This window comes from Rhodnius prolixus, unplaced genomic scaffold (assembly GCF_049639745.1).
Source record: "Rhodnius prolixus isolate KJV_2025 unplaced genomic scaffold, Rpr scaffold_2, whole genome shotgun sequence".
Classification (NCBI taxonomy): Eukaryota; Metazoa; Arthropoda; class Insecta; order Hemiptera; family Reduviidae; genus Rhodnius; species Rhodnius prolixus.
In genome coordinates this window covers 32,239,172-32,253,245 of record NW_027411592.1, presented here as the reverse complement: position 1 = coordinate 32,253,245, position 14,074 = coordinate 32,239,172, and the positions used below count along the sequence as shown (strand labels likewise).

The 14,074-nt window shown below is 35.0% G+C and overlaps 1 protein-coding gene and 1 long non-coding RNA gene across 12 annotated transcripts in view; both read right to left on the bottom strand.

Moving 5' to 3' along the window:
* Sh (Potassium voltage-gated channel protein Shaker) overlaps positions 1-14,074 on the bottom strand; it is an 820,486-nt gene that overhangs the window by 482,565 nt on the left and 323,847 nt on the right. The window lies entirely within an intron of this gene.
* On the bottom strand, positions 3,396-5,488 carry LOC141449493 (uncharacterized). Its single transcript, XR_012455553.1, has 2 exons — positions 3,711-5,488; positions 3,396-3,633 (listed from the first exon to the last, which is right to left on the bottom strand). It is a non-coding gene; the product is annotated as an uncharacterized lncRNA (long non-coding RNA).

Genomic DNA, 14,074 nt, shown 5'->3' with positions numbered 1-14,074 from the left:
CTGACTGGCAACTTGACATACATTCACTACCAAACGGGCAATAGAAACTTCCAAAATATTATATTTTATTGCAATAATATTATTTTTGCAATGTGAATGAGCATTTAGTACATGGATGTTTTTAGTTTACTAAATTGTCATCTTATTTAATTGACTATAAGTAAGCAAAGAGTTGGACGGAATTTCAATGAAAATAATTTTAGAAACTTACCCTTTTTTTTAAAAAAATAAATAAATTATAATTCAAATAAGGTGAACTTTTGTGATTAGATGCAGAACAGAATCGTCCGTTCTATCGATAAATATAAATCGTGGCAATTGGACGTCTAAATTTAAATAAATTATTGTGATGGCCGTCTTTAAATGGCAAATGAGATTCACTACAAAAATGCTGCCACAAAATATGGAAATTCTCAAATCATCTTTGTTGGCTGGTTAAATTAAAAATTTTCTGTTGGTACCATAAAAGGGTTAATGTTTTAATAGATTTTATTTTTATTTTTAAAGTAACTTCATTGAAATTCGCCACTGGAGGTGCAACTAACACGAGAGGAGTTACCATCCATTCATTGTTGACTTTACAGTGAATCAATTATTGACTTTCCAAGTAAATCACTTTGGCCAGCGTCGTCTCAGACGGTTGGGGTTGTCCTGGAAGTATCAAAGATGAAAGCTGGTCAATGAGAGGTTCGGGATGCGTGGGAAGGTGAGGTAGAAATCTCACTAATTCCTCTATTCCCATAATTATTATTGCAGGAATCTGTTAAGCACGACCAATGTATCTAGTTATTTATTGAAAATAAAATACTGGAACCACATGGTTTAGAATCTATTAGATTTCATGCCATTTATCAGATAACTTATTTGGCCATGAAACAAAACGATTATGTTATGGATTTCGCTAAAAGAAAACTTTTGCACTAGCGTCTATTCGTTAAAAGCTTGTTCGATGTTTCATTTACTTAAATAGCAAATTTGGAAAGAAAAATGCTTCATCATTGTTTATCTTATGCTAAATTATTTCTTTAAAGCAGAATTCGAGTGGGTTCTATTTTGAGATATCTTGAATAATTGATGCTTACTTTAGTGCTTCCTTTGCAAAAAAGGGCTTCCTCATTTCCTCCCCACATTAATATGCTTTAATCCAGGTTTCCCAACCTGTGGTCCGCGAGTTGCTGGTTGGTGGTGCACGAAAAATTATCAATAATGGCGGACATAAAAAATTTATAAAAGTAAAGCGTAAAAATATAAAATATTTTTCCTATAATAATTATTTTAAATAGAACTTAAATGATAGCTATGTAAAAATCTGCTTAAAGAGACTGATTGTAATGAGTAAGCTCTATCCGAGCAACATTAAATTTAATTGGTTCTTACAGATAGTTGAATGCTTAAAAGAAATTAATTTAGAAGATTTGGGCACAAATATAATAATCCTAAAGAAGAACTTTGTAAATTAATTAATAATTTTGAAGAGAAAAATATGTGCGCAATTTTTAATTGTTTAAAACAAGTTTTAAAACTAAGATCTTACACTTTACAAAGTTTATAAAGTGAACATGAACTTGAACTCCTTTGTAACAGATACATTGCGTATCTCTACACCAATAAAGATGATAATAATAAAATAACACACTCGGAATAACAAATATCACGAAATACAGTCATTTTTACGAAAAGGTTGGGAAACCTGATTTAACCTATACGTTCATTTCCAGCCTCTTCAAGTTCCTTTCTTGCTTCCTCGTGTAGCTTCCGCGTTTTTTTTTATAGTTTCAGTCATTGCTACTCTGCTGTCAATCTTAATTTTCCTTCTTAAATACTATCTTGAGATTGCATTCACAAGTTTCTTTCAACCAGTCAAGAATCTAAAGAACTGTTAACTTAATAGTGGCTGCAGAATTTGTCTTAACTATTTTTCTGGAATAAATAATTTCTTTTCCAATGCAAACTCCATAGTTTAACATTATTCCAAGTATGGCTACGTCATTACAACAAAGGCTGTTGGACCAAGATGGGTACAGTATTCGCTGGATGGTGTCAGATTATATCAATATTTTTCGTGCTAACTAAAAAAAAATCATTGGACCTCCTAGATAACTCATAGCAAAAAACAAAAAACCTGCACTGCTTGTTATAAAAACTATTATATCCTCTCACCAACACCCTCTTGCGGAGAATAATCTCTTTTTTTCTGACCTCTAATGGCATCCATTATACAACCACTTCTTGGTTACAAAATGTATCCATCCACCAAAACGTTACACCAAATCTAGCCAAACCCTAAGAGTGTGTAATACTGGCAAAAAAACTAACGTTGAGAAGTTAACGTAATGTCGCAAAAATTTTAATTTACAACTAATTATTAATTCAAATTTCATTTACAGAATAATAACTCTCACACAGAGGAAGTTCAATTTAACTATATGACGAACGGATTGACGGAGTCACATCCTTTGGTGGATCGCACTACGCCATCGACTATAAAACCAACAGGACTTACCACTCTGACGGAACAGCCCTCAGGTGGCAGTCCTAATCGACATTACTGCCTTCCATCATTACCTACCGACAATCTCTAATCCTCCGCAGTTTCCTTAACCGCTCTTCAATGCAGCTTTAATCTCGCATCTATGTATTGCCCCTCCCTAAGAAATATATTTGTTACCGTGAAAAACCAAATTGGAGAATGTTAAGATTAACTTGGTGTAGCAATATATAAGATGTGATTCTAAAGTTCAAGGCGGGCGACGGTGGCTGCTGTTGCTACGGTGAAGGATGTAATGTGATCGTCAAGTTGAGATAGTTGCTGGCCAGCTGGTTTCAAGGTAAAATGGTGGAGCAGTATAAAGTATATTCAAGTTTTTTTTTTTTATTTCTACCTTTAGTTACCAACGTTTCTAAAGAGTATGGACTTCAATTGTGCACCTGTTTTGCCCATCAACAGTTGCAATAGTTAGAAACTAATTTCCGGTCTATCTGAAGATGTTATTCCAATTGCAGCGTTATAAAGAAGGCTGAGGTTATTTATATTAGCCAAGAGGATTGGCAGATATTCTATAAAAAGAAGACTGAGGAGATGGAGGATATAAATTGCATTATTCGACTATTTCTTTGGAGTAAAAGGGAGTCCACAAAGTGATTACATTACGTCTGAACCTACGTGGATGGATACATTTTAGAATTTAGAGCCTCCAAAGATATCTCTGTTAAGAAATGAATATTTTCAACTATTTACATTGTACAATTGTGTACAATGCAGTTTAATTATTTAAATAAAATATATAAGCATTGTATGATGGAATATAATCCAGAGGAGAATAAAGAAAAATAGAAAATCGTCTTTTTATTAATTTTAACCTCCGACTAAAGGAAAAATTAAAAAAATTAAAAACTTAAAAAAACAAAATGATTATATTCTTTATCGTTTACAGTTGTTTTACATTATTTTTTTCAACATCAAGTACTTCATACCCTTAGAGTTATGAGATGAAAGTATTTGCGGTTTTGCCCAAAAGACTTTAGGTCCCTTACATTGTTTTATCTTGGGATTCTTCTTCGAACATTCCCTAATGTGGTTGGCCAGCTAACAAGTCCTAACAATGTGTACGTAAGCTATTGCACATCCAGATACTAAAAAGAGAGAGAGATAGAAATGTATGTAATAAATAAAAAATAAATTTAAAATAGTTGAAAAAAAAAAATCTTACTGCTTCGATTGCTCATGGCGCAGATGTGTGAAACTGAACATAGAATTGTTTAACTGAACGTAAAACTTGTTTAACCCCTACTTATATTACCCCCGCTACTTTTCTTAATAGTGCCAACTGTGGATTCTAGAAATTCATTGTATATATATAGAAAAGGTCGTTTGCTTTCAAATATAAACAACCATTTAAAAGCAGTGGTATACCTGGAAATATGCAGGGGTCACTCTAACCCAAGGACTGTCCTTGGCAATGGCACCTGGACGAAAGAATTAGTACAGAAAAATTTGAAATACACTCCACGTACGATATGTTTTAAAAAAAATAATATAATTCCAGAGTCCTTCAACCGGATATCAATCCGAATGATGATGAGAAGGCCCAAAACTCTACTTATCACGCATTATATAAAAAAACTAAATATTGACTTAGAGCAGAACAATTATTTTTCTGACAAATTTAAAATACATTTTACTGAAGTTATTTTCAAATTAGAGGACAGTTGTGTTCAACTAAATTAATTAAAAGTATTCCCCTAAATAAATATTAGGCCTAGCTTCTTTGTGAAGTGGGCGTTTTGATAATAAATGATACATATTATTTGGGTCTTTCAAATTACAAAGAGAACATTGATTTGCTTCAAAGAATAAGAAATTCTCTTCTTTAAAATATATTTTTAAATGACCAAGTGGCGCCAACCTTAGCTGGCTAATTATTCTCAGTTTCCAAAAACTAACTTGAAACGACTAGTAATATTATGCTAAATTTATGGTACAAATATTTCTGAAAAGGGGGTTACATCTGGCTGCAGTACCGCTTCAATATCAAGGTAGAAATTATTATTTTTGACCTTCTCCAGTATATTTCGAATTATTGTTTTATGAGATTCAATACAGTCAATATTGGTTATATCAGATATTCCTACCACTAACAATTTTCTGCTCAACTGCGAAAACCAATTATAGGCAAACGTATTGGAGTGACTATGGCAGTCTAACATAATTAATTTTTTCTAGCAAACTTTGAGAAGTCGCGTATCAGCCATGTTCTGAACCTTAAAGTACCACCTTCAACATGCGTTCAACCACTTAACATTCAATATGTTTCAGTCGTAATTCAAGCCTCAAATAATGGGTAGGAGTATTTCTTGGCCAGAAGTACAAAGATTTAAAAAAATTTAAAGTAACGCCCTCAATGTTATTACAGTACATTCTGAAGTACATACAGATTTCTGAAGAGTAAAGCAGTACAGATTCTACTAGAGAATTATACAGTGTGAATCTGGTGTTGAAAGACGCGGATTTAGTTTTAGTTAGTATTTCTTTTACCTTAATGGAAGCCAGTGTTGCCTTTCTAATGAATTCGTCTGCAGTACATGAAAACTTGGCCGAGGAAGAAAGTAACACTCCTAGAGAGCAGTAATTGTTTACAATTTCTATTTCTTGCCCATTATAAAACCGAGAGCCTAAATCTTTAATCTTTCCTCCCCTTCTAAAAGGGACCAATTTCGTTTTCATAACATTAACTTCCACATAATTAAGTTGACAGGGGAGGGATTAGCTATGTGGTTAGCGTACTCGATTCCCACGCGGAGATTTCGGGTTCGAATCCAGCTGCTAACCCTTAGATTTTCTCTTCCTAGGAGCTTCTTACAGCTCACTGTCCGGTGATGGACAGTGTTGTCTGTAACGAGAGAACACTGTCCGGAGGCACTGAAAAAAGCTCCGAGCGCTAATAACCTCAGCTGTTGATGCGCTAAAAAAAAAAAAAAAAAAAAAAAAAAAAAAAAAAAAAAAAAAAAAAAAATTAAGTTGACAGTATGCTTCCAGGAGCCGAACCATTTTCCGCAAACTAATCCAAGTCAAGTCAACAGTACTAAGTCATCCGCGTATAAAAGCCCAATCAAATCAGTCTGTCCCAGTATGCTGACGCCCTCACATCCGTTGCCACTAAGTAAATCGCTTAGAACTAGAAATAAAAAGGGAATAACCAGTTCTTTTTTGTTTTCCCAGTTGTATGGCAGATATCAAAGTAAATATATTGTCGATACCCTTTCTAAATCCGCTCTGCACTTCTGGCAGAATTAGAACGTCTTCTGCCCATTTAATAAGCCTTTTATGTAAAATAGATGTAAACAACTTTGTTACTAAGTTAATTAATGCAATTCCACGATAATTGCTTGGCTCTTACCCAGCACCTTACCTTTACCTTTTTTAACCTTTACATGATTACCTCCCTTTCTTAATTATCTTTTTAGATAAAGGTTTTTGGTAATCACTTCTTTACGAAAATCCACCATATTGTTATCTTAATCTGTGAGAGTTAGCGTGAATATTGTCAACTCGTGATTTGCGATCAAAAGTTGATGGTCCAAGAAGTTGTGTAATCTTTTGCGTTTGAGATATACATACATACAGTGGGTCAAAAAAGTATTCATACACTAAGGTTTTTTTACTTTATCTACTGAGCTTTTGTTTCTAAGATGACCACTTGTTCAGCACTTAAATTGAAGAAAATAAAAATGAATTTAATGCTCTCATTTTCTTTTATAAACATAAAGAATTGGTTAAAAAGCCGAAAAATAATTTATTGTATGCAAAATAAGTATTCATACACTCAGTCTGAATGTTATAATTAAGGCAAAACTAAAGACCTAGTATTTTCTATGCAATCCCTTTGCATTTATTATTGCTTGAAGCCTCCTTGGCACAGATTCCACCAGATTTAGTATCTCTTGAGACGTGATTTCTTCCCATGATTTGGTTAAATTGGTTATGAGATCTTCTCTGGAAAAACATTTCAATTTTTGAATTTTCCGACCCAAATAAGACCTTAAATTTTCAATAGGGTTTATTTACGGAGACTGCAGAGGAGTGACAAGTTGTTTCCGGGCATTATAAAGCAGCCATTCCTTCGTTTTTTGGGCTGTACGTTAGGGATCGTTATCCTGTTGAAAGAAGTATGCGCTTTCGATCCCCAATTTACCAGCACTTTTGCTTAAATTATGGCGGAACATGTCCACGTACCTTTCAGCGTTAAGAGTACCATCGATGACGACAAGTTCTCCCCCTTCCACAGCACTCATGCAGCCCCATACCATCACACAGCTTCCTCCGTGCTGTACAGTTTTTATTATGTTTTTTGTTTCAAGTTCCCTATTACGCCTTCTCCAAACAAACTTTCGTCCATCGGATCCAAACATATTGGATTAGCTCTCATCAGAATAGATTATATTTTTCCGAAATTCCAGCGGCTTATTGGCAAACTTCCGAGCGAAATCCAGTCGTTTCATCCTATTGATTTCAATAATGAATGGTTTCTTCCTTGCAGTTCTACTTTAGTAGCCCGCTGCATACTGGCGATTTCGGATGTCTATGGCGTAACAAGGGTCCCTGAAGTTGACGCGAGGGATTATTGGAAACTTGCCGCACCAGATTGCGCGTTCCTCTCACAGAAACTTTTCTCGGCCTCCCAGAACGTCTTGCGTTATCAGTAGAACTTGTCTTAAACTCTTTAATTATATACTGGACAGTCGTATAAGATAATGTAAGTTCCCCCCCTATTGTATATTGGAGAAAGTTTAGGTGATTTATTTTTCACTGGCCGATGTATGATCTTTCGGGATTTCTCCGTCATCTTTTACACTTAGAGGTGCAAAAGGATTAGGAGTGCAGAAATTGATAGTTTTACTGAACGGGGTAGTGGAAACAGTACATTTACTGACTGAAGAGACTGGGTTCGAGTCAACTTTCTTTGCACAGCAGTTGGTTTTAATTTTATTTTTCAAAATTTCAGATTTATTAGTGCTTGATCCTTTCACAGATTTATTTGTTTTTATCAAAAAACATCATTATTTGTTTTATTATTATTACTAGAGAAAATACCACTAGCACTGCACGAACCATGTGATTCAATGCCTGATGGATCTGTCTGTTCCATTTGAGCCGTGCGACTACTATTGGAACTAAGTGTCCAATCACTACTAAAAATTTTAAATTCAAATAACTTACCTAACCTACTAAAAATAAGTCTATTCAAATTAAACTATTTACAAAACTGTCACAGTTTCATCTCACTCCAATGTCTAACAAAAAGAAACAATAACAATAAATATAATAAGAAACAATTTAACATTAAATAGGTACGAGAAACAATTAAAAATAATAAGTTTGGAAACCAAAATTTGAGCACACTGACACGTACAGTAGCAAACCAGCTCTTTTAAAATACTTTTTAACTTGAAAATTATCCACTTGCTTAACATTAACATCAAACTATTATTAAGAAATTTACCTTAGCCAATCATTTGAATGTTAATCATCTGGTACCATTGGTGCTATAATGTTTATCATTGACTTTATTCGTCGAAGCAAGCATACGAGGTCTGTAAATTAAGTAATGAGACAGAAATTTTTTTATTAAAAAAGAATTACAATTCTATATTGTCACCTTCAAAATAACTTCCTTCTGAAGCCACACAGCGCTGGAGACGTTTCTTCCACATCTCATAGCAGTGCTCGAACTCCGATACTGGAATAGCCTTCAGCTGGTCGGTTACAGCCATTTGAATGTTTTCGACTGTTCCAAAATGAGTTCCCTTGTGGTGATTTTTCAACTTCGGGAAGAGAAAAAAGTCACAAGAACTCAAGTCCGGCGAATAAGGAGGCTGAGAGGAGCCACAGGTATGTTTTTACTGGCCAAAAACCTCGTTTATTGAAATTGCTGTGTGACAAGGAGCATAGGAGCAACACCCAATTGTTCTTGATGTTTGGTCTCACACGAATGACCCTTTCTCGAAGTCCACAAAGAGTTTCTACCTCAAAGGGTCAAATGGTCAATCCAACACTTTTACCAAGAGGTTCTTGAAATTGTAATTCTTTTTGAATAAAAAAAATCAGTCTCATTACTTAATTTACAGACCTCGTACATCTTCTATCCCAAATCGGTTTCTAATTTTCATCCACCATTAGAGGTAGACTCTGTTCAACACTTCAGCCAACATTTTTCTTCGGTAATTTTGCATATATTATTAACTCTAACCTTGTTTGCATTTTACTGTTGCACATTCTTCCAGTTACTATGGAAACAATGAAATCGTGTTTAATCAGCTCAAAATGACCGGAGAAGTTACTAGCACTCGCTGTGTTACCGTTATGTAATTACTTTATTACGTACAATATTTTTACAGTTTTACCTTCTCAATGTTACAAACATAACGACTGTTTATTAAATTTGAAAGCCGGAAAGAAGCTGTTAATTTCAAAAGAAAACGTTTATTTATTACCAATAAGGCTGAACTATTTTGTGAGCTTAGTACTAAAATATTGGCTAATCCAATAGAATTGAATAGTTAAGCAGGGCAGCTAATGAATTATGGAGGAAGTTAGATAACAGGATACACAGTAGAATGAACAAGAAAAAAAAAAAAAGTAAAAGTAAGATGGTGAAGTGGGCGGAGCTACATTAAACTGTAAGAAAGAATCAGTTTCTCCTTGGATGGCCTATCGTGGTGGCTGTGAAGCAGTCTGGCCCATCAGACAACGTTAGGAATCGATTTGGTATGGAAGCGGCGGCAACTTAGACCAGCAGCTAACGGCTGAAGTAATGTTGCTACCGACTCGTATTCACTACGATCCGGGATTACTCCACTAGCTTTTCTTTTTAGTCTACATTTCTGAACTCACGCGGCTTGGCACTACTTTTAATCACTTAGTATTCATTTAGACTAATTAGAAAACTGGTCTTGCAACGGTAGAAGTACTTAAGTCCCATTATAAGACACTAATTAAAAAGATCTGGTGAGGACACTCAACGACCATCTTCGAGTCTTTTCTCAAGATTTAAACCCAAATTTTTCCCAAACTCCACACATTGGAGACATGTTTTCTAACCATTATACAGTTGGTGTAACAATAAAATGGAGATTTTACAGTAATCCTGCCCTATCTTAAAAATCTCAAAAGTACTGAAAGGTTATTCAGTAATGTAGCCATTTTCGGTGATCTTATTTTTTTTATCTTTCAAAAATTTAGTTCCACAATCCAAATTATTATTCTATAGGCAGCAAGACCATAAATCGTAATAGCAATGAATAAACCATAACGTTGACCTAACCACTTCCTTACCCAGAACTGCCTTACTCTAATTTTTATCTCAAGATGCTTCAAATAAAAGTGCAGATCTCTATGAATTCAATTAGACAACTTAGATTAAAAAGATATTGTAGGAGCTTTTATCTTAAAACTTTAAACAAATATTATTCCATAAAGTGATACTGTTCTCCTGGCAGTGAATATCTGTTCGCCGATTTTAACCGATACGTTATAATTGTAATCCGTGCTGGCAGCTAAGCGAAATTTTAAATTTTTCAGTTTTTTTTTTTTTTCAATTTCGGTGGACAAAAACACTCACACATACCATTTTAAAAAAATAAAATACTTTTTCTGTTTTTAGTGGGACTACTTTTTCTCTTACTATGGCGGAGTAAGAGAAGTCAAAAAATGTCATCAAGTCACCTAATTTCTTAGTTTATTTCAGTGAAATTTGCCTCCACAAGATCATTTACTGAAATTTTTAAAGAAATAGTTCAGTTAGATTGGCTGCTACAGTTTTTCAAGCTGATCTAATCGCATTGTATCTCTGTGCTTCCCAGATCAATAAGGCCGCGAACAATTAGTTACTAAGGTCGTCATCTTTTCGAACATCCAGGCAACCATTACGTCCTATAAAGGCTATCCATTCAAGACTGGTCATGGGACTGCTTAGACTTCTTGACTGAAAGTGGTAGTGGTAGACAGTCTGAGTGCAGAGGCGGCAGAGGCTCGGGAAAGGTCTTCGGCAGTCTCACGGGATCTGATTTCTTTTGCAGCTAATCAGAGAAGAAGGGACGCATAATATGATGCAGGATTGGTATGGAGCGGAAAACCCCAGTACCAGAGGCAGGCGAACAAGTTTATAAAAAAATTTAAACTCACTGCGGCCTTACTCTAACAAGGCAGGACGGCCATTAGGTTAACAGCAGACTTTTTCACTGTCCATTAAACTAATTATTAAACATTACTTTTTCATGATAGTTCCTCCAAGATACAACTGCCTAGCAGAGGATCTGCCTGCGCAGATTTTGTGAAATAGAAGATGAAACTGTGCATTGCGCCATTGTGAAGGACTAATTTGACTCACGATTCGGCTGTTCGGAGAAGAAACTTCCAGTGCTTAATACTTAGCGCACGAGCCTAGATCCAGCCTTCCAAATCTCAAACAGAGAGACATGGAGGGGATGCTGTAATTAGTGGGTGCCACATTAGACCCTCTTGGGTGGCAGAGGCGTAGGCTTTCTGGACGAACCTCTTAGACTCTAATCTAATACATTTAGTTAGAAGATTCCAAATATTCCTAAATTGCGAAAGTAATTAATGTTTTTATTGAGATATATATTTTGCAATTGAGAATACAAAGTTTAAGTATTCATGTTTGCGATAGAACATTTTATAATTTCGCATTCCTTTAAATTATAGAATAATTTACGACAAAAAAAACGAGGAAGGTGTACACAGCTTAAAGCTATTTAGCAAATATTCAAATTAGCAAAAGCGGGTCCTGAAAGATACGTACATATCTTTCTTATTAATATTGTGTTTCAATAAGTTGAGAGAACTTAATTAGTTATTTTGATGGTCACACCTTTAGATTGGTTAAAAGGTGGTACATCTGTTTTATATATATTATTCATAATAAGTAGTTTTATAATTATATTTCTGGATGCATATTTACAAATAACTGTTTTCATGTATACTTCGAATAAACTCAGTACACAATCAATTCAAGGGTGAATAATTTCTAGAGTTCTGAAATTATATTTTTTTTGAATTATTTCAACCTGGTCTCTACGTATTACGTATTACAATGACATTAAGACAGGCCTATCAAACAGTCGGACAGCTCTATCAGAGATACTACTTGCTGCTGAATTAGCACTTTTGCTTCGACCAAAATGGCTTTATCGTTATACGGAGTCTTATCCTAACATAGAAGCTTCAACAGTAAAAGAGATAAAAAAACGTCCTGGAACCCAGACCGTTACCTTTTACAAGTGCGGGCGATAAGATTGCTATGAACTGTTAGGCGCCACGGTAGCCGAGCGGTTAGAGGCGAGACCTGCGAAGTTAATATGTATTGTGGTACTGGGTTTGATTCCCGGTCTTAGGCCTTGGATTTTATTTAATGGTTAGTAAAGTACGTATGTTGGCAAGTCGCCTCCGTCTACGACACCTAATTGGAAGTTGGACGTAAAGCCCACCTGAAAAAATAGGCAATTACTTTACTTATTACTAAAAGACCTCAAGGGTAGTACATCAAACATTATGCAATTTTGTTTGTATAATTCTCTGAGCACCATTTAAATGTTCTTTAACTGAAATTACAAATGATTCATCCAACAAAAATTGTATGTCGGATACAAGTTGATGAATCGTAAATTTTAATTTATCTTGTTGTACAAAAAGCCTAAATGTAAACACATGGTTATGGTGACACTCTCATCATGAAGGATGTGTTATAAAATAAAATATACTTCATTCTGAATCAGATTTTAGTGAAAAGATTCGACAGAAGTATTTTGACAAATAAAAATTTCCGTTAATTCGAATTGTGTGAAAGAGTTATAATAGATAAATAAAATAAAATTTTGTAGCAAGAATTACGATTGTAAAGAAGTCGATTTTTATATATTGAGGTCAGAATGTTTATATAATTCTCTGAGAACCATTTAAATGTTCTTTAACTGGCAGTGAGCTTTCTTTAACTGAAAACTGCCAAGTATTCCAACACCCTGCCGCCAGTGAATAAAGAGTTTGAGGACTGAATTAGAATATTGCGCGTCCATAATGAGATATACTGCCGCTCCTCTTAAAGTAGTTCCCATACAGCAGCTCATAAAAATTTTGCCAATAACTTCCCAGTCTCCATACCAAGAAGACCATCAAGAAATTTTAATTACTAAGAAATGTCAACCATCGTTTGTCCCTTAAGGGATGGTTTCCACAGACAGAGTGAAAAGGTTTATAAATTACTTTCCCTTATTCATTTCTTTACTATTTAACTTCTCATTTATAGTTATTAGAAATAACATAAACCCGCAAGGGGTGTCCTGTTGCATGCAGGCACTTGGGGAGTAGCGACCCCACGGGTTACCACAGTACAGTACACCATGCACACTCACTAGAACAGGGCATATATACATACATAATTCACTCAACTCAAAGGAACAAAGAGTACACCATCTTGGGAAGCTACTTTCCCTGGAAAGCGATCCTTCTAGGCAGCTTTAAAGACCGGCGAAGAGGCCTAATGGTGGCAGCCCCGCTAGTACTTAAGGGACTGTAGGCCAATTCCTAACAACCCCGAAAATTAGAAGATTAAAAGTAGCCAAAGAGCCTCTGGCGGTCCTTTTGGAAAACCTCTACACCACAGGGTAGATGAGACAATCGACTAAGAGAGAAAAAAGAAATAACATTAAAAATTAGAATAACTGACCGCTTTTTAAATATTTAAAAAAAAAGATGTGAACACACACGACCTTTCCTTACTAAAATTATCGAGATTTTGACTTATAACAACACTTTCAGATATTCGGTGCAATAGTTACTAATAGACTGTGATGGGTTTTTCTCGTAAGAAAATTGATAGTCTGAACATTCATCTTGGTTCATAAAATTCTTTCACATTACATTGTTATTTTATTTTTTCCTGATCGAAAGTAGAAATTCTCAAGCCCTGCAGCACATTATCTACTCTCTGTATCATCAAATACTTGCATGAATTAATATTTCTATTCTAGATATATCTCTTTCAACATACAATTATAATGTTGCCAAGGCTGTGGGCTATTTGACCTTTTACAACGTTTGGTAAACCATAAAGCACATATAATGAGAGCTTTAGGTGCAAATTTTAGACAAACCTCAAAGCCTCTCTGGGGGAAGGGGAAATAAATAATAAAAAACATAAATATTATCTGGAGCCTCCAAAAATGAATACAGTTGCTATCCTGAAGGGGAATTATGATAACCAAAATAGGTTACCACACAAATAGGTCATGCAATAAATCCTATGTTTATTAAAGATGGGAGTCCTTCAGAATAAGTGATAACCTTTGACAAACGGAATCTGAGATACTTCCAGCCGAATTATTGGTCGATGAACGCGGTGAATTCCTATAGGAGATCCTAGGTTCAAATCCAGCAGCTGCCCCGTAATTTTTTTTTTCCCCCCTAAGGCTGGAAACATAGTGGAGCGGCGAGCAAAGCGGCGATGACAGCGAAGAGCAAAGCGGCGAAAACAAACACTCTCTATAGATAGCGTTGCTCTAA